The sequence below is a fragment of the Cetorhinus maximus genome, chromosome 9 (assembly GCF_964194155.1).
Source record: "Cetorhinus maximus chromosome 9, sCetMax3.hap1.1, whole genome shotgun sequence".
In the NCBI taxonomy this organism is placed as follows: Eukaryota; Metazoa; Chordata; class Chondrichthyes; order Lamniformes; family Cetorhinidae; genus Cetorhinus; species Cetorhinus maximus.
Window position 1 is genome coordinate 69,008,554 of NC_135887.1, and position 19,080 is coordinate 69,027,633.

Consider the following 19,080-nt stretch of genomic DNA (forward strand, 5'->3'; position numbering starts at 1 on the left):
AATTTTCCATTTCAGATTAGCAAAATTAAGGGAATTTCTGGAGAAAATTTTAGTGTAAGTTTCTGGTGAGATTGGAGTAGGAACAGTCATAAATTAAGGTGTAATTTTTGTAATTGCAATCCAAGAAATTCCAGGCCCATAACATCACCGGATGCCTAGCAGAACCACAGAGAAGCTACAATAAGACCATACTGTAGGGACAAGAGCTTCTAGAAATTCAATGAGATAATAATATTCCTGATTTGAGGAATGATAATTATGTCCATTGACTGTTATTAATTTGTTACAGGCAGTGACAAAAACATACAGCTTCTCAGCAAGGATACAATAGACAATTCATGTCACTGACACAATACTGTCTGGGATTCCAACACAGACGCAAGTAAGTCACATTCCATAACACCATCAACATGTACAATCACACAAATAAAAGCAATGCTCAATAAAGTAAAAGCTTGAGTTCATTTTCACCCCAAATCAAGTTCAAAAATGAGTTCCTCTGTCTTGGACTAATTTCTTACTCTTTGGCAATCAAGAAACTCTAAATTCAGAATAATGCATTGCTGTAATAGTATGCAAAATAAGTTCATAGCATTTAAACCACATCAAAAACACATTTATTAATCCTCTGTACAACCATATACAATATAGCAATAGAGTTACCAGATTAATAAATAAGAATTAAAAATGACCCTTAACTTGCTAATTGGTATCTTAAATAAGCCCTGTGCAAAAATAATTCACTTAAGTTTATTCATGACTGGGTATGATTTTATTGTAATATTGTTACAAGATTACATATTTATCCTTCATCAGAGGAAAATATTAAGAAAGGTAGCTCAGCTTACTGAAGATTTGATCGATGGTATATGGTATATAAATAATCCCATCCCTTGAACGAGGCCACAAGCAGGATTTGGGGCCAAGTAAACATTTCTTGGCATTTTTTGAACTTCCAATTGCAATATCTCCATACACAATGTTCTTTTTCTTGCTTTCCTCTAAGATAAGAAAAAAGTTCCAAATACTAAAAATATAAAATATAAATATGCAATTTCACCCAAGTTTTGAAGCAGCACCAAGATGTTCTTGAGATTTCATAAATATATGTCTGAAGTTTATCCAAAAGTTTAGCCAAAACAATGGAAATCTGAGACACACTTTGGCCTATGCCTCCAAAATAGCAGGCATAATACATTCCATGTCAAGACAGTTTGGCAGAGGTCAAATTGTAACATTCTGTTTTATTTTGAAATGCAAAGTAATGAATTGATAGAGTAAAATTTGTTCCAGGAAAATATTACAAGTCATCACATTCAAACTTGAAAATAAGCAGCAGAGAAAGTAACTTGCTTTCAAGTACCAAATTCTAAAGGCAATTCTTAGCTTGTTCCAGAGACATTATTCCCACTGTGAGTTGCCCCATATTACGTTAGCAACTCCAGCTTTGAAGTATTACCGGATTTTGTTTTATCAAAACAGCAACTCACCAAGACTCCTTCTATGGCACCTTCCAAATCCACGACCTCGACCATCTAGTAAAACAAGGACAGCAAATGCACGGGAACACTACCACCTGCAAGTTCTCCTCCAAGCCACACACTTTGGAACTATATTGCCATTCCTTCACTGTCATTGGGTCAAAATCCTAGAATTCCCCTCCAAACAGCACCACGGGTCTCCCTACACAATATGGACTGTAGCGGTTCAAGAAGTTGGCTCACCACCACCTTTTCAAGGGCAGTTAGGGATGACCAACAAATGCTGGCATACCCAGCGATGTCCACACATCATGAACAAATAAATAAAAAAGAATTCAGAAAGTCTGAAGGAGAGTCAGCATGGAATTGTTAAGGGAAGGTTTTGTCTGACCAGCCTGATTGAATCTTTTGAGGTAACAAGCAGGGTTGATGAGAATAGTCTGCTTGATGCAGTCTGCATAGATTTTAGCAAGGCTTTTTACAAGGTTCCATATGGCAAACTAGTCAGAAGAGGAAAGGTTAATGGGATGCAATGTGGTAAGTTGGATCCAAAATGAGCTCAGTGGGAAGAAGCAAAATGTATTTTTGTGACCAAAAGGCTGTTTCTCGTGGGGTTTCATGCAAGCGGTTGTTCGGGAGCAAACCTCGGCATGGGGGACATGAGGGGCCATAGGGGTTGGTAGGGAGAATACCTTGGCAAGGGGGGCATGAGGAGAAGCTTTTCAAGTTACCTTTTAAAAGGTCCCCTTATGCACACTATGTTTCACGACAAAACTGATTGAAAATGCGGCCCAACTAAATGAAAATTGCAGAGGACTTGGATATGCCTATCCCCGCAATTGAGCTGACCAGTTCGGGATTGCAGGATGCGGGCACATGACCTGAACCAGCCCACACACTTTAAAAGGCATTCCCGAAAATTGGAAACACCGGAATAGGGTCAGGAATCCTGGAATCGCATGTTGCCTGCCATTTTTAAAGGGTTTCCGAGTCATCCCGACGTGGTGAAAATCCAGCCCAATGAGCCCAATGGCCCTCTTCTGTGCCATAAACTTCAATGTTTCTGTGATTCTATGAAATCAGTTATCACTAGGGAATCCATTAATGCCACTGAGGAGCTGGAGACAAGAAAGGTGGCAATTTGGATCATGAAAGCTCAGTACTAAATGGAAAAAAAAAACACCCCAAGAAGTAACAAACATAGCCCTGAAATGGCATAATGCAATTGCCTATAAAATGCACGTCATGGAAATAACCTCCATAAAAAAGGTAAAAGGGAGGGAGCTTAAAACAGTCATGATCATGAGAGAAAATGTACTAGGAAAACTAATGGGATGAAAGGCTGACCCGATGGTCTGCATCCAAAGATCTTAAAGGAAGTGGCTTAAAGGAGATAGTGGATGTATTGGTTGTAATCTTCCAAACTTCCGTAAATTATGGAAAGGTCCTAGTAAATTGGAAAACTGCAAAGGTAACAGCTCTGCTCAAGAAAGGAAAGAGACAGAAACCAGGGGCAGAATTTTACGTTCCGGGGGCAAGCGCCCACCCGACCCGAACGGGCATAAAATCGCGAAAGATGACGTCGGGTGAGCATGCTGCTAACATTCGCACTCACATGATATTTTGCTTGGCAGGTGCGTGCAGCAGTCGGAAGAGCACCCGCAGACATTAAGCAGGCAATTAAGCCCACTGACGGCGCAATTATGCGTGATTTCTCGTGGCCCGTCCAACCTTACGGGTGGTGGACAGGCCAATCGGCTAGGCAGCCTTTACATTTTGGATGAAATCTCATCCAAGGGCGGGATGAAGACTCCATTAGGATATAAAATAAAAAGAAATATCTGGGGGCAGCATTTTTATGAGGTATGCTTTCAGATGCTTGATTGTGCTTCATGGATATTTTTTGGAGCATTTTTGTGCTTTCTTTTATTATTTGGAGGTCTGCAGCTCCCTGAGGCAGCTGTCTTCCTTCAGGGAGCTCAGTGGAAGCGCTCACCCGCCAGCGGGAAATCGCATTCGGGGGCACATTTCCCAAACATTCCCAGGCCCGCCGATCACGTGCACCCAATGAGCGCAAAAGTCAGGCCCAGGAAACTATAGGCAGATAGCCTAAGATCTGTGATTGGGAAAATGCTCAAATCCATTATCAAGGAAGCAGTAGCAGAATGCTTAGAAAGAAAATCATAATACAATCAGACAGAGTCAATGTGGTTTTGTGAAAGGGAAATTGTGTATGACAAATTTTTTAGAGTTCTTTGAAGGTGTAACTAGCAGGGTGGATAAAGGGGAACCAGTAGTTGTAATGTATTTGGACTTCCAAAAGGCATTCAATAAGGTGCCACATAAAAGGTTACAGCACAAGATAAGAGCTCATGATGCTGGGGGTGATATATTAACATGGATAAAAGATTGGCGAACTAACAGGAAACTGAGAGTCAGGAAAAAATGGGTAATTTTCAGATTGGCAAACTGTAACTAGTGGAGTGCCAAAGTGAGCAGTGCTGGGGCCTCAACTATTTACAATATATATTAATGACTTGGATGAAGTTAAAGACTGCATTATAGCCAAATTTGCTGATGATGCAAAGTTAGGTAGGAATGCAAGTTGTGAGAAGGATACAAAGGGCGGGATTTTCCGGTCCTATCTGCTGCGCGAAATGTCGCAGAAAGGATGGAAAATTTGACAGACCAGCAAAAGGTCCATTGACTTCAGGTGGGAATTTCTGGTCCCTGCGGCAGGAGTATCTCGTGGTGGGGCAGGCTGGGATTTTTCCACTCTGCTATTACTTCATTGGGTCAAAGGTCTTGGCACCATATTCAAATGACACCTACACACATATTCACTCCCTGCAGCCCAGGGATTGTTGTGTCGAGTGATGACCCTTGCAAAGAGACAGGTCCTCTGCCCCAAAGTTCAGTTGAGGACCGCCAGGAGGCCCTCTAGCTCCCGTGATGGAAGCTGGAAGTCCACCAGCCTCACCACGCAGGCTTGGGAGGAGGTTGCCAGAGAGGCCTCTACCTCTACCTCTGCTGCGGATGTCGGGGACGCACCTACATAGCGGCAAGGTTAGGAAAATTAAAAGTACTGAGAGCACAAAAGTGGCACGGGTGTTCACTCACTGTATATGCTTTGCGAATCTGTAAATATTTTTTTTTGAAAGTCTCAGAAAATGGCTCTTCTCTCTGATGCTATGTTCCAAGGTCATCCAAGTATAACAGATGCGCCCACTGCCACTCCCCCCGATCACTGTCACTTATCTCCCATTGTGTCCCTCAGGTCTACGGTGCTTTCAATAACAGTTCAGTAAATCGCCTTCATATCCACGGAAGTGACATGAACAAAGCCAGTTGCTTTATAAACATGGCGGTTGGGAAATTCATATGTAAGACTTGCATCGGAGAATCATATCATGTGGCCTCATGAATACAGATTTTGCAGTTTTGCTTATTCTCTTGATGCTGCAGCACTGAAGTCTGTTCTGTGGATGTTATAGATTTTAAAGATGAGCCACGTTGGAGTCATTCCAACCTGGTGCATTTTTCAATGGCCTCCATGTAATGTCTGTTTGGGTGTGAGTTATAGTTTAAATAATAATCAGGGACCTTGGCCGTTCATGGCGGCCTGCAGCATGATGTCGTGACCGCATTTATGGCTAAACATTACCCCTATAATAGTTCCCATGCTCCACCTGTATGATGCAGAGCAATGGAACTAGCAAGTACTTGTTGACTCCTGAAATGTCTGCTAGACAGCCACGACTATGTGATTTTATAGATGTGTGTCTAGCCTCATGATACCAGCCTATTACATGCGAGGATGCTGGTTTGCATCTGAAGGTCTGGCTAGTGTGGCTTGACAGAATCCCTGTGCTAGCTCTCAGAAGTACAGTCGACATGCTTATCTGACCATGACAGTGCCATCTGTGTCCTAGACTAACTTGTGTATATCTTAATCTGCTAGAATGAAAATGTGAAGGCCTCTAATGGGATGAGAGCAAAGTTTCAATGCATCTGCTGTATGGCCTTTACTATCAATGAAGTTGCTGAGTAATGCTTAAATGCAGTGTTGAAACTGACTGGGTCACCTCACTCCCAATAAAGTGCAGGGCGTGAACTTGGGAAGCTCCTGACAAAGATTGGGTCATGAGTGCTTGTCAATGATCAGACGATTGTGATGCTGAAGCTCTCTTTGTGCACACAAAGGTCACGTAACTCACAGGCTCGCATCCATAATTGACAGTGACTGATCACCGCATCCTAAAGAATGGTCTCATGCTGGGAATTCAGTATGAGGATGAGACCAGAACATTATTCTTGCATGAGAGAAGGCCTTTAGAGAGATGCCGCAGTCCAGATTCAGATTAGTCCTCTAATGGTCAAGTGAGAACCAGTGATTGATGATTGTCCTCCTTACAACGCTCCAGGCATAGTGCCATGAGTGCACAGCTGTTTGCAGTGCTATTTCTGCCTCTTGTAAGCTGCTGTAGGCAGTCAAATGTTGGCACAATGAGTGAAAGGACTGCACCATGTCTACTTGATTCACAGTGACCACTAGTGGAGTTTTTATCCCATTACAGACTGGCCACATGCTCTATCGGCCACCTAGCCTTCCAAGGATAAGGACATCGTCAAACAAGATGATGACTACTCATTCTGAGATTGATGTCCTTACCGTGCATCAAGGGAAAAGGTGAAATGGGTTTGTATGAGCTAGTCATCTTCATCACCCTGGAAGTTTGTTGCTATATGGTTCACATGGGCATATCTGCCGTGTCTGGTCCATGTAATGGCCTCTTCCTCTGGGGCGTCAACATCCTCGCTCTCTTTGAGGTCATCCCTTTTGACATCCTCCTCATCGGAGGAGAAGTGCAGCTTCTTCATCTCTTCATGTAGCAACTCATCCCCCCTTTGGAGTGCCAGGCTGTACAGCGATGATTTGGGAGACCCCATGGGGAGAGGATTGGAGAGCACCGCCTGACCGGTCCAGACATCTAAAACGCATCTTCAACATGCCAATGGTTTGCTCAATCAAGGAGCGTGTTGCAGAATGAGCCTCTCCCCTGAAGCACTCTGTGACCGCCGAATGGGTGTCATTAACCACGTCTTTTGGGGGTAGCCTTTATCACCAATGAGCCAACCCTGAATGCACTGAAGACCTTCGAAGATCTGTGACACCTGCAGGTGACTCAAGCTGTAAGAATCATGCGAGCTCCCTGGGTATCTCGCACAGACCTGCACCATGTGCTTCTGATGATCACACATCAGCTGCATGTTGAAAGAGCGGAAGCCTTTTTGGTTGATGAATCGCAGTGGCTGCTGTCAGGGAGCTCTTAATGGCTCATGTGTGTAGTCCATGGCACCCTGCAACTGTGGGAGATTCCCTCAAATCCCACTGCTCTGGCAGCCTAACTGGCTTCATCCAGGAAAAAATTGACATAATTTTGTGCCTTACTCAATAGGGTGTCGGTGACATCTCATATGCATTTATGAGCGGAGGATTGTGGTATTCTGTAGAGGTCCCCAATGGAGCCCTGGAACAAGCCACTTGCAAAAAAGTTGAATGCATCATCTTTAGGGCCAATGGCAATGGATGGCCTCCCAGTCCATGAGGCCTCAGATCTTCCTGAAGAATGTGGCAGACGTGAGGCATCACATCCCTTGACAAGCGAAGGTGTCTTCAGCACTGTCTCTCTTTCATCTGAAAATATGAGAGACATCTTCTGTGCACCCTGGGTCATGTCAAACGCCTCCGTCGAATTTGTCTCTCCTCCTCAGCTTCTGGGTGTTCATGGGATCTCACTGGCCCATGTTCCTCAGAGCCAGGCTCTTCCCTTTGCCCTGCCTGAAGGTGACAGGCCCTTCTTCACCTTTTCAGTTACATGAATGCCATGAAGAAGGCAGTGTTGCCTGCATTCTGCATGCCTCCTTGAGTCTGTGGAAAAATAGTTGTGGGACATGATTGAACCGTACCCTGCAATGATAACTTTCCTTGCCAGGCTCGGGAATCATTGCAAAGCCCTTGGATGGCCTTTATTACAGACATTCCATCCCCAGATCCTCCCTTTTAGCTGTAGCATACGGTCTTAAGGATCAGTGGTAGCTGAGTTTCCCTCCCAACCCCCATGCCTCAAGCATGACAGCGCATTCATAAAGGGGGTTGGATCTGGATGAGTACAGCCAGGCACTATCAACCTCAGTCCGGGCTCTGTCAGGTTCCTGATGTCTTGATCCATGACATTTCTTCTTTGGGGACTGCTTATAAACCCAGTAGTGGCCACTAATTGATTCTGGCACTGTTAGGACTACAGAGCTGCCAGCCAATCAGGTTGACCAGCAGCTTTCTAGGATGGGACGGAAGTCCCACTCTGAAACAATTAAGACTTCCCCCAGCGCAATATCAATGTGGGGCAGCTGGGGTTCAGTTGGGCGGGTGACCATGGACTTTTCAGTTCAGGTGTGGGGAATACGAACCCTGTAAAATCCAGCCCATGAACTCCATTTATCAGATGAAACATGACATTATACTCACTCAGAGGTCTGTTCTTTCCCTCCTTGCAGGAGTAGAGAGTACAGAGTACCAGAGAGAGGCAGAGAACTGGTGTTGGCCCTCTAGCCATCTTGTAACTCAAGTGCAGATGAGGAGGTGCCGGAGTTCAGCAGAATTCTGGCATATCTAGCCACCAGAGCTGGGGAGATGGGGAGAGCTCCCAGCTATCTGGTGACACAATTAAATATTAGCCAACCACAAGTTAGTGGAACTCAGTCACTTTGATTCAATTTCAACAGCGACTGAAATTTAAACATTTTAATGGCGATAACTTGCTAAATTCTTACTTTAACATTTCTTTTATCTCCAAAAGAGCCTCCATGTGCACAGCAAGAGCTGCTAGAGGCCATGGACTATGGTTCCTCAGAGGAGCTGAGTATACTGTCATGGGATCCATGCATGCAATTTACCAGCTCAGATACTTATGCTTTGGTGGGATCTCATGAACACATAATTGGATTTTAATCTGGTAACTCACACCAGGAAACAGTGGCATGGTGGTAATGTTACTGGACAAATAATCCTGAGGCCTCAATTAATGCTTCAGAGCTGGTGGAATTTAAATTTAATTAATTAATAAATCTGGAATAAAAAGTAATGGTAAAAATACATCTGGTTCATTATGCCCTTTAGGGAAAGAAATCTGCCATCCTTTGTGTGAATCCAGACCAACGGCAATGTGGTTCACTCTTAACTGCCCACTGAAAGGGCCTAGCAAGCCACTCAGTTGTACCAAAACTGGTACAAAAAATTCAAAAAATAATAAAACCTGATGGACCACCCAGCTTTGACCCAGGCACTGGAAACAACAAAGGCACACCCTGTCTTTTCACCCTGCAAAGTCCTCCTCACTAACATCTGGACACTAATCCCAAAATTTGGAGAGCTGGTCTGCCTGACATAGTCATACTGGCTGAATCATAAATTATAGCCAATGTCTCAGACTCCTCTCACTGGCAAGACAGACTTATCAGAGGAAGTAGCACAGTGCGAGGCAGTCAAGAAAAAGTGGCCGTCAGACTCATCAACGTTTCTCCACACCCCATGAAGTCTCACAGCATCAGATCAAACATGAGCAACTACCACCTACTGCCTTCCCTCAGCTGATGAATCAGTACTCCTTCAGAACAAATCTAGCAGCTCAAATCTGGGTATCCATGAGGTGCTGTGGTCCATCAGCAGCAAGAGAATTACATTCAACTACAATCTGTAACCTCAAGGTCTGGCCTGAATATGTGCAGCTCCAACAACATTCAAGAAGCTTGACACCATCCAGGACAAAGCAACCCGCTTGATTGACACCGAATCCACAAACATTCACTTCCTCCACCACCAGCAAACAGTGGCTGCAGTGTATACCATCTACAAAATGCACTGCAGAAACCCACCAAACCTCCTAATGCAGCACCTTCCAAACCCACGACCACTATCATCTAGAAGGACAAGGGCAGCAGATACATGGGAACACCTCCACCTGGAAGTTCCCCTCCAAGCCAATCACCATCCTGACTTGGAAATATATCACCGTTCCTCCACTGTCACTGGGTCAAAATCCTGGAACTCCCTCCCTTACAGTACAGTGCATGTACCTACATCACAGGGCTACAGCCGTTCAAGAAGGCAGCTCACCACCACCTTCTCAAGGGCAATTAGGGATGGGCAATAAATGCTGGCCTAGCCAGCGACACCCATTTCACATAAATGAATAAAAGAAATTTCCCCCACTCTACCATTACCATCAAGCAAGGGAATCAACCATGGATTAATGAGGAATGTAGGAGAGCGTGCCAGGAGCAGCACCGGGCATACCAACAAATAAGGTGCCAACATGGTGAAGCTACAACACAAGACTACATACATGCTAAACAGCAGAAGCAGCATCCAATCAACAGAGCAAAGAGATCTCACTGACCAATGAGTCAGATCAAAGCCCTGCAGACCTCTCAAATCCGTTCATAAACAGCAATGAAAAATTAAATAACTAACCGGAGGAGGCAGCTCCAGAATCATCCCCATCCTTAAAGAAGGCAGAGCTAGGCACATCAGTGTAAAAGTCAAGGCTGAAGCATTTACAACCACCAGCCTTCAGCCAATTTATTTCACTCCATGTGATATCAAGCAACAGCTGAATGCATTGGATACAGCAAAGACTATGGGCCCTGACACCATGACAGTTGTAGTACTGAAGATTTGTGCTCCAGAACTAGCCACGCCCCATGTCAAGCTGTTCCAATATAGCTCAGCACTGGCATCCACCTGGAAATGTGAAAAACTGTCCAACTATGGCCTGGCCACAAAAAAGGACAAATCCAATCCATCCAATTACCACCCTGCCAGTATACTGTCAATCATAAGCAAAGTGATGAAAAGTGTCATCAACACTTATCAAGCAGCATTTGCTCAGCAATAACCTGCTCTTGGACGCCCAGATTGGTTTCTGCCAGGGCTACTAAACTCCTGGCCTCATTACAGCCTTGGTCCGAGTATAGACAAAAGATCTGAACTCCAGGGGTGAAGTCAGAATGATTGCCCTTGACATCAACATAGCATTTGACTGAGTCAAATTAAGGAGCCCTAGCAAAACTGAAGCCAATGGAAATCAGGGGGGAAACTCTGCCCTGGCTGAAATCATACCTTGCACAAATGAAGATCATTGTGGTTGTTGGAGGCCAATCATATCAGCCCCAGGACATTAATGCAGGAATTCCTAAGGTGGTGTCCAAGGCCCAACCATCTTCAACCTTTCCTCCAACACAAGTCAGAAGTGGGGATATTCACTGATGACTTAATCAATAGCCTTCCTCCATCATAAGGCCACAAGTACTGGGGGAAGTGGGATCTGTTTCGTTGGGATGGTCTACACCTGAACCATGCTGGGGCTGGTGCCCCTGCGAGCCGTATAACTAGGGAAGTAGAGAGGGTTTTAAGCTGAATAGTGGAGGCAAGGGATCAAATTTGGGAGGATGTGGTAAACCAAAGAGTAGAGACAAGGTAAGAGAGAAGGATGTTAACTTGGGAAATGATAAACAGACTGTGACAGGAAGGGACAAATCGAAGAGTAAATCGGCAGATAAGGTTAGACATTACAAAAATAATAAAAGGACAAAACTAAAGGCTCTGTATCTAAATACATGTAGCATTCGAAACAAAAGAGCTGAATTGATGGCGCAAATAGAAATAAATAAGTGCGATCTGATAGCCATCAGAGTCATGGCTACTGGATGACATAGGTTAGGACCTGAATATTGAACGGTATGTGACATTTAGGAAGGACAGAAAGCTAGGAAAAGGTGGAGGGGTGGCTCTGCTAATTAATGGTGGTATCAGCACATTAGAGAAGGATGACCTAAGTTCAGGAAATCAGGATGTAGAAGCGATTTGGGTTGAGAAGTGATAACGGCAAGAAGTCACTTGTGGGAGTGGAGTACAGGCCCATAATTGTAACTACATGGTAGGGCAGAATGTAAAAAAAGAGATAATGGGAGCTCGTCAGAAAGGTACAGCAATAGTCATGAGAAATTTTAATCTACATGTAGACTGGAAAAATCAGATGGGCAAAGGTAGTGTAGATGAGGGGTTAATAAAATGCTTTTGGGATCGATTCATAGAACAGCACATTCTGGAGCCAACCAGAGAGCAGGCTATGCTAGATCTGGTATTGAGCAACGAGATAGGACTTCAGAGTGAAGTCACCCCTAGGTATCAGCGATCATAATATGATTGAATTTTACATTAATTTTGAGGGAGAAACAAGTGCATACAATATCAATATTTTAAATTTAAATAAGGGCAATTATGAGGGCATGAAAACAAGCTAGCTAAAGTGAACTGGCAAATGAGGTTAAGGGATATGCCAATAGAGCTTCAGTGACAGGCATTTAAAGGGATATTTCAGAATACACAGAATAGATACATTCCAATGAGAAAGAAAAATTCCAAGGGGAGGGCCCAACATCTGTGGTTAACTAAAAAAGTTAAAGACAGTATCAAACTTAAAGAAAAAGCATATAATTACATAAAGATGGGTGGCAGGTCAGAAGTTTGGAAAGAATATAAAGAATGGCAAAGAGTGACAAATAAGATTGATAAGCAGGGAAAAATTAGAGTACAAGAGAAAATTAGCTGGTAGTATAAAGACGGATAGTAAGAGTTTCTATATTTAAGTAAGAAAAGTTAACAAAGTGAGTGTTGGTCCTATAGAAAGTGCGTCTGGGGAATAGATGATGGAAAGTAGGGAGGTGCTGGATGAATTAAACAGGTATTTTGCTTCAGTCTTCATTATAGAGGACACAAGTGACATCCCAGAAATATATGTAAATTAGGAAATAGAAGGGAGAGAGGAACTCAGGAAAATTACAATCACCAGGGAAGTGGTATTGAGCAAATTGTTGAGGCTACGGGCTGACAAATCCCCATGTCTTAATGGACCTCACCCTAAGGTCTTGAAAGAAGTGGCTAATGAGATAGTTGACACATTGGTTTTAATTTTCCAAAATTCCCTAGATTCGGGGATGGTTCCATTAAATTGGAAAATTGCAAATATAACTCCTTTATACAAAAAGGGAGGGAGACAGAACTACAGGCCAGTTAGCCTTACATCTACCATGGGGTAAATGCTGGAAGCTATTATTACAAATGCTACAGCAGGGCACTTAGAAAAATTCAAGGCAATGAGGCAGAGTCAACATGGTTTTGTGAAATGGAAATCATGTTTAACCAATTTATTGTTAAATTGTTCATTTCGGAAGGAAGAATAAAAAGAATCTTATTATCTAAATGACAAGAGATTGCAGAGCTCTGAGAGTCAGAGGGATCTGGTGTCCTAGTGCATGAGTTACAAAGGTTAGAATGCAGGTACAGCAAGTAATTAGGAAAGCTAATAGAATGTTAACATTTATTGTGAGGGGAATGGGTTACAGAAGTAGGGGGGTTATGCTTCAATTGTACAGGCCACTGGTGAGACCACATCTGGAGTATTTTGTACAGTACTGGTCTCCTTATTTAAGGAAAGATGTAAATGCATTAGAAGCAGTTAGAGAAGGTTTACTAGACTATTACCAGGAATGGGCGAGTTGTCTTATGAGGAAATGTTGGACAGGTTAGGCTTGTATCCACTGGAGTTTAGAAGAGTAAGAGGCGATTTGATTGAAAACTTTAAGATCCTGAGGGGTCTTGACTGGACGGATGTGGAGAGGATGTTTCCTCTTGTGGGAGAATCTAAAACTAGGGGTCACTGTTTGAAAATAAGGGGTCGCTCATTTAAGACAGAGATGAGGAGAATTTTTTTCTCTCAGAGGGTCGTGAGTCTTTGGAACTCTTTTCCTGAAAAGGCAGTGGAAGCAGAGTCTTTGAATATTTTTAAGGCAGAGCTAGATAAGTTCTTGATTAAAAGGGGATAAAAGGTTATCAGGATAGGCAGGCAGCCGATCCAGGTAGCCATTTTTTAAAAACTTTTTCCAAGGAGCATACCATCATTATTTTGCGGAGCTCACCAAAACCAGTGAGCGTAGGAAATCCCTTTGTCTCCAAATGAGCAGCAACACCATCTTGAAAATCAGAAAGCACTTAAAGCTAAACATAGACTAATTATGAAATTGGGGACTTTGGTGAAAAGATTCTTTAAGATACAGCATCACACAGGTTTAAATAAAAAGTCAGAAGAAAAGCAGGTGAACACGATGATTTATTTGATAGGCCTGGTTGTAGACAACATCTTTGTAAGACAGGGAATTAATCTCAAAAATCAAGGAAGTATGGAAATCTTTCAACACGTATTTCAACTTCAGAAGCAATAAAATATTAGAAAGAGCTTCATTCAATAAGAGTGTCCAACTACTAGGCACACCAGTCAATTCATTCACTAAAGATTTGTACAGGATGACAGAAGGTTGTAAATATGGAAATTTAAAGTCTGGACTCATCAGAGACAGACTAGTGGTAGGAGTAACAGACAAGGCACTCTCTGATCTCCTACAAGCAAAGGAAGATTTAACCCTGGAAAAGGTAATCCAGATAGTTTGACAGTCAGAACTCAGTGAGAAACACAGGACAATCTTAAAGGGATGGAATAAACATGGAGCAGAGGCCAACCCTCAGTCAAGCTTGTCAGGCCACAAAGACACATGGACAATCTAAGGCCGGAATTTTCCATGCTTGGTGGCGGCAGGCGTGATAGGTGGCGTGAGCGTACAATATGGTGCGATCAGTTTCACGATGACAGGAAGTCAGGTCGCGATTGTCCGCTCAGTCCCCCTACGGCGGACCGCATTTCCCGCCATCAGTCATCGGGAACCTCATTTTAATACATCAGCATATCATTATCAGGCCATCCCGCCAGGCTCTTGCACTCCCGCTGGATCATCCATCCACGTTGGCGAAAAAGCACGCCGAAGTGTTTCACAACGCACAGAGGCGACGTGCACTTGGCGGCCTGCACTTTGGGTGAACTGGGGATGAGTGCGCGGCATCGTTCTGCAGAGCTCGCCAGGATCACCTGTTGCTTTGCAGGCTTCAGGGGTTGATGTTAAGTGCCGCCCTGCCTCAGAGGCTACTTTTGAGGGTGAGGGGGAGCTAGGGTGGACAAGTGCAGCCTTGCCGTTGAAGCGACTGGTGGTTAAGGGCAGCCCTGCCTCTTGAGGCGACTGATGGCAGGAGGGGCAAGGGCAGCCCTCACATTGAATATAGTGCACAAGTATTTGGGGTGAGCGGGTATATTGGGCGAGGGAAGTGGCCAGGCATTAGGGAAACCTGTAGAAAGTGACCATTCCTCTGTAACTGAGACAGTTCAGGCACAGCCACATTGATATGATTGGGGTCGGGCTCCTAGCTTATCTGTCCACTCAAGCAATGCAGAGGCGTCAAAATGCCACCAAGTTTTTCAAAACTCCCCTGGAGTGGACTGCAGAGCAGTTGGATTGCACATGTTGTACAATCTCCTTGCTAAAGCTGGCCATGTAGCAGTCACTGCTGGAGGCATTCACAGCCCCTTGCAATGTCAGCAACCTGGTTTGGGCCAGTCTCCCTCATGGTTCAAGCTAACAGGGCAGCCATGCAGTGCACTAATCTATGGCCATCCAAGTGGTGGCCAGCATTCTCCAGGAAGCGTTAAGGGGCCATCACACTTAACTAGGACAGGTTCTTAGCACACCCATGCTAGCTACATGTCTCTGTCTTTCATCCTGCAGGAGTAGTACATCAGGATCATGGAGCCTGGTGAACTAGCTATATGCCTGATGGCCTACATAGCACGAAGAAAATGAAGAAAGGAGCGACTGAGGCTCCAGGCTGCGTAGAGGCAGGAGCAGCAGCCTCAGGAAGAAGGGGCGGCTGGGGCTTCTGCACACGCTGTCCAAGAGCCACAGCGAGCCGTTGCAGGCCGGCACCTAGCGACACCCAGGGTCTTAGACACTGCCTTTCATTTCTGCAGATGACCGAGAACCAGTGTCATCGAAGACTGCGCATGTCTAGGGAACTGGTCACCCGCAGGACTTGGTGCCACGGGGACATGGAGGGCATCTACTGCCTGTGAAAGTGACCGCGGTGCTCAATTTCTATGCCAGTGGCACTTTTCAGGGCTCCACAGGTTACCTCTGTGGGATCTCTCAAGCCTCCACCAACAAATGCATCCATGATATCACAGATGCCATCTTTGTGAGGGCACACGACTTTGTACATTTCGCCCGGGACCAGGATAGCCAGGTTGCAAGGGCGATTGGATTCGCCCAGATCTTGGGTTTCCCATAGGTGCAGCGTGCGATTGACTGCACTCATGTGACGCTCAGATCTCAGTCACAACACACAGTGCACCACATCACCCACAAGGTCTTCCCATTTGCTGAATGTGCATCTGGTGTGCAACCACCAGAAACGCATCCTGCAGGTGTGCGCACGGTTTCCAGGGAGTGTGCACGACACTTACATCCTCAGTCGGTAACAGATCCCTGGAGTCTTCCAGGGTCCACAGAAGCTGCAGGGATGGCTCCTCGGGGACAAGGGGTACCTGCAGAGGCTGTGGCTGATGACACCCATGCAGCAGCCTCAGGCTGCAGCAGAACGATGGTATAATGAGGCTCATGATGCAGCTCGCACCTTGGTGGAGCAGACCATTGGGATGCTGAAGATAAGGTTCCGGTGCATGGACCGGTCTGGTGGAGCCTGCAATACAGTCAGCAGAGGGTGTCACGCATCATCATCATCTGCTGCGCTCTTTACAACCTGGTGCTCCAATGAGGAGACAAGCTGGTTGAGGAGGAAGAGATGGAGGAAATGCACGTCTCCTCCGATAAGGAGGGCGCCGATGGGGATGAGGCTGAGGAGATCCTCAGATGGGACGATGACAAGGATGAGGCCCTTGCACTGGCTAGACGAGGGAGGTGCGCTTGGGGGGCTCTCATAGCTGCTAGATTTGTGGAGGATGATGATGACATGCAGTGAGGTGACCGAATAGTTCCTCACATCGCATTTGTGAACATTTGATTCCAGTCTGGATTATGGCAGCGCAAATGCCCTCTGTCAGAATGCTCCTGTCATGGAGAGGTGGTGAAGGCACTAATGTCGCTCAATTGCAGGAGGTTAATTACGACATACGTTGAGGACATTCCATAAATCTTCATATAGCCTCTGAGGATGTCTGGCTCCTGTCTGGCCAAGGGCAGCTCGCTTGTGCTCCGTGATCAGGGTCATATCATAGACACGCAGCCACGAAACTTTAGATGCAGCTGATGCTTTGTCTGCCTTCAGCACCTAGCCCTTCATGAGCTGGAGCACAGCATCAGTGGTGACAGATGCTGAAGAGATGGAGGTCAGTCCCTCCTCAAAGATGCTGAGAGCACACCGAGAGAATGAGAGAATCTGTGACGCCTGCCCACTACATTCTGGCAGCAATGGCAAGCACCGCTGAGGTGCAGGCATCAGAAATGTCTCCAGGGAGTGCAAGCCGAACCATCACTTTGGTCTGAAGGCCACACAGTGCACAGGGAAGAGGCCCTGGACTGAAATGCCTTTATCTTGTGCAGAAAGGTTTCATGTCTGAGTGACAAGAACACTGCTCATCAGAACAAGGAGCCATAGGCAGGGAGACATTCTTAGGAGTTCATCGACAATAGTGAACTGTATGTACAAGTGATTAACACCCATGCCCAGGCTGTGCAACTAATTCTCCTTAACTGTCTTAACCCTGCCTTGGTGCTCCCTGGACATCCATAGCAGAGGTGGAGGCAGCCTGTTGACTGTGATGCCCTGTCGGCGATGACATTGGTGGGCGTCCTCTGGAGCACAGAGACTTGGAGGGTCTCGGCCTGCTTTAGGGTCCTGCTGTGTGGCAGTGGCACCCTCCTCGGCCTGTGGAGCTAGGGCTGCTGAGATCACAGGAAGAGGGGAGCCGGATGGGCCGGTCACTCTCAGAGTGGATGGATGGGCTCGAAGTATGCACCGCAGATCCTCCTCCTAATGGGTGCCCGGGAGCCCCAGGCTGACTCCTTGGAGTGAGATCAAGCTGCCCAGCATGCCTCTTACATACACACTGTTGGAGGCCAACAATGCATCAGCAGTGGAGTTGAGCCCGTGCAGCAGTGACGACCTGGACCAAGGTCTCCATGGTGGCTGCCATCCTACCAATGTTGGCCTTGGTGCATTGACATGCCAGCGCTATCACCTCAGCCTGAAGACGGACGGACTCCTCCATCGTGCCTTGCAATCTGAGGAGTGCAACAGGCATCCCTTCCTGATGTTCCCGTGCTTGCCTTTGCAGCTCCAGCAACTGTGACATGACTGAGTCCAGAGGCTCGTCATCTGACCCAGGCTCAGCAAATGTCTGGCCTCCAGCAGTCCTTCAAGTTGCAGACACCTGGGAAGTCCCTGCCGCTGCCTCCGATGGATCAGATAGTGCAGATGAGCCCACCAGATTGTGATCCCAGGGCTACATACCTTCCACCGAGGTATGTGTCTCTGCGCTGGTGGAGGGTGTGGGTTAGTGCTGCAACGGGACTTCAGGGTGGGTGCCTTCAGATTCCTCTTCAGAGGTTTCTTTGGGGCTTGATTGGAGGCCCTGGGTCATGGGCTCTGTCAGCTGTTTGGCAGATGTGCCTGTGAAAGCAAGGAGAGGTAATTAGTGCATGGCAGTGGCCTGTGAAAGAGGACACATCACTGAAGGCATGGCTGTCTGATGGATGATTCACTACTGGATCCTCACTTAGTAGAGCAGCGTCGACCTCACCGTCAGCACAGGACTGGTCCAGATCCTCACCAGTCAGCTGGATGGCTCTGTTTTCAAAGTCCGTGAGGACCTTGATTTCAGGCATTCCGCCACTGGTCTGCAACCGCTCTCTCTTGTTGTGTACCAGCTTATCCTGCATGGATAGAGATGGAGAAAGTGTAAGCAGGACACCTGCCAGGTCAGGTGATAAATGTGCCTGGCCTGTGCAGGTGGTGAGTGGTCCTATGGACAGGATGAGGATAATGATGGTGAGCATGAGAGTGAATGGTGATGTCCCTTGAACTGGCAGTGAGTGAGGGCCTTGTGGATATGTGCTGGGTCTGTGAGTGTGTGCATTGAGAGTGATGAAAAGAGTGACTTACCCTGGTGCAACGGAGATCATTCATCCTCTTGTGGCACTGGGCGCCTGTCCTCTTCTGATGTACGTCATCTGTGGCCAGCTTTCCTCTCTCTCCTGAGCAGGGATATTTGCCTAGCCTTGGATCTCCTCAAGGCGGCAGCCACCTTCTCAAGGGCAATTAGGGGTGGACAATAAATGCTGGCTTAGCCAGCGACGCTCATATCCCATGAACAAATAAAAACACAACCACTGTCATTAACCAAATAGAACTGCACGGTCCCAAGTACTTAAAACAAAAAAAGAGTATCCTGACTGGGATTTCAGCTCTGAAGTATCTGCTCTCTTTGTGGAGCAGGTTTGCCCATTCTCACTGCAGGTCCCAGAAAACCCTTAATTGTGAGAGCAGCCAACCACCCAAGAGATAACCTCGACGCCTCCAGTGGAAGAGGTAAAAGAGAGTGATCAGCAGTCTGAGGAGCCTCTACCTCCAGCCCTGATG

General features: G+C 46.0%; 1 long non-coding RNA gene across 2 annotated transcripts in view; it reads right to left on the minus strand.

Moving 5' to 3' along the window:
* Positions 1-597: 597 nt before the first annotated feature.
* LOC144684703 (uncharacterized) overlaps positions 598-19,080 on the minus strand; it is a 53,573-nt gene continuing 35,090 nt past the window's right edge. Inside the window, exon 3 of one of the 2 annotated variants that reach the window (XR_013577547.1) lies at positions 598-1,001. This is a non-coding gene — a long non-coding RNA (uncharacterized LOC144684703). The remainder of the gene's footprint in view (positions 1,002-19,080) is intronic. The other variant, XR_013577546.1, reaches the window with a different exon arrangement.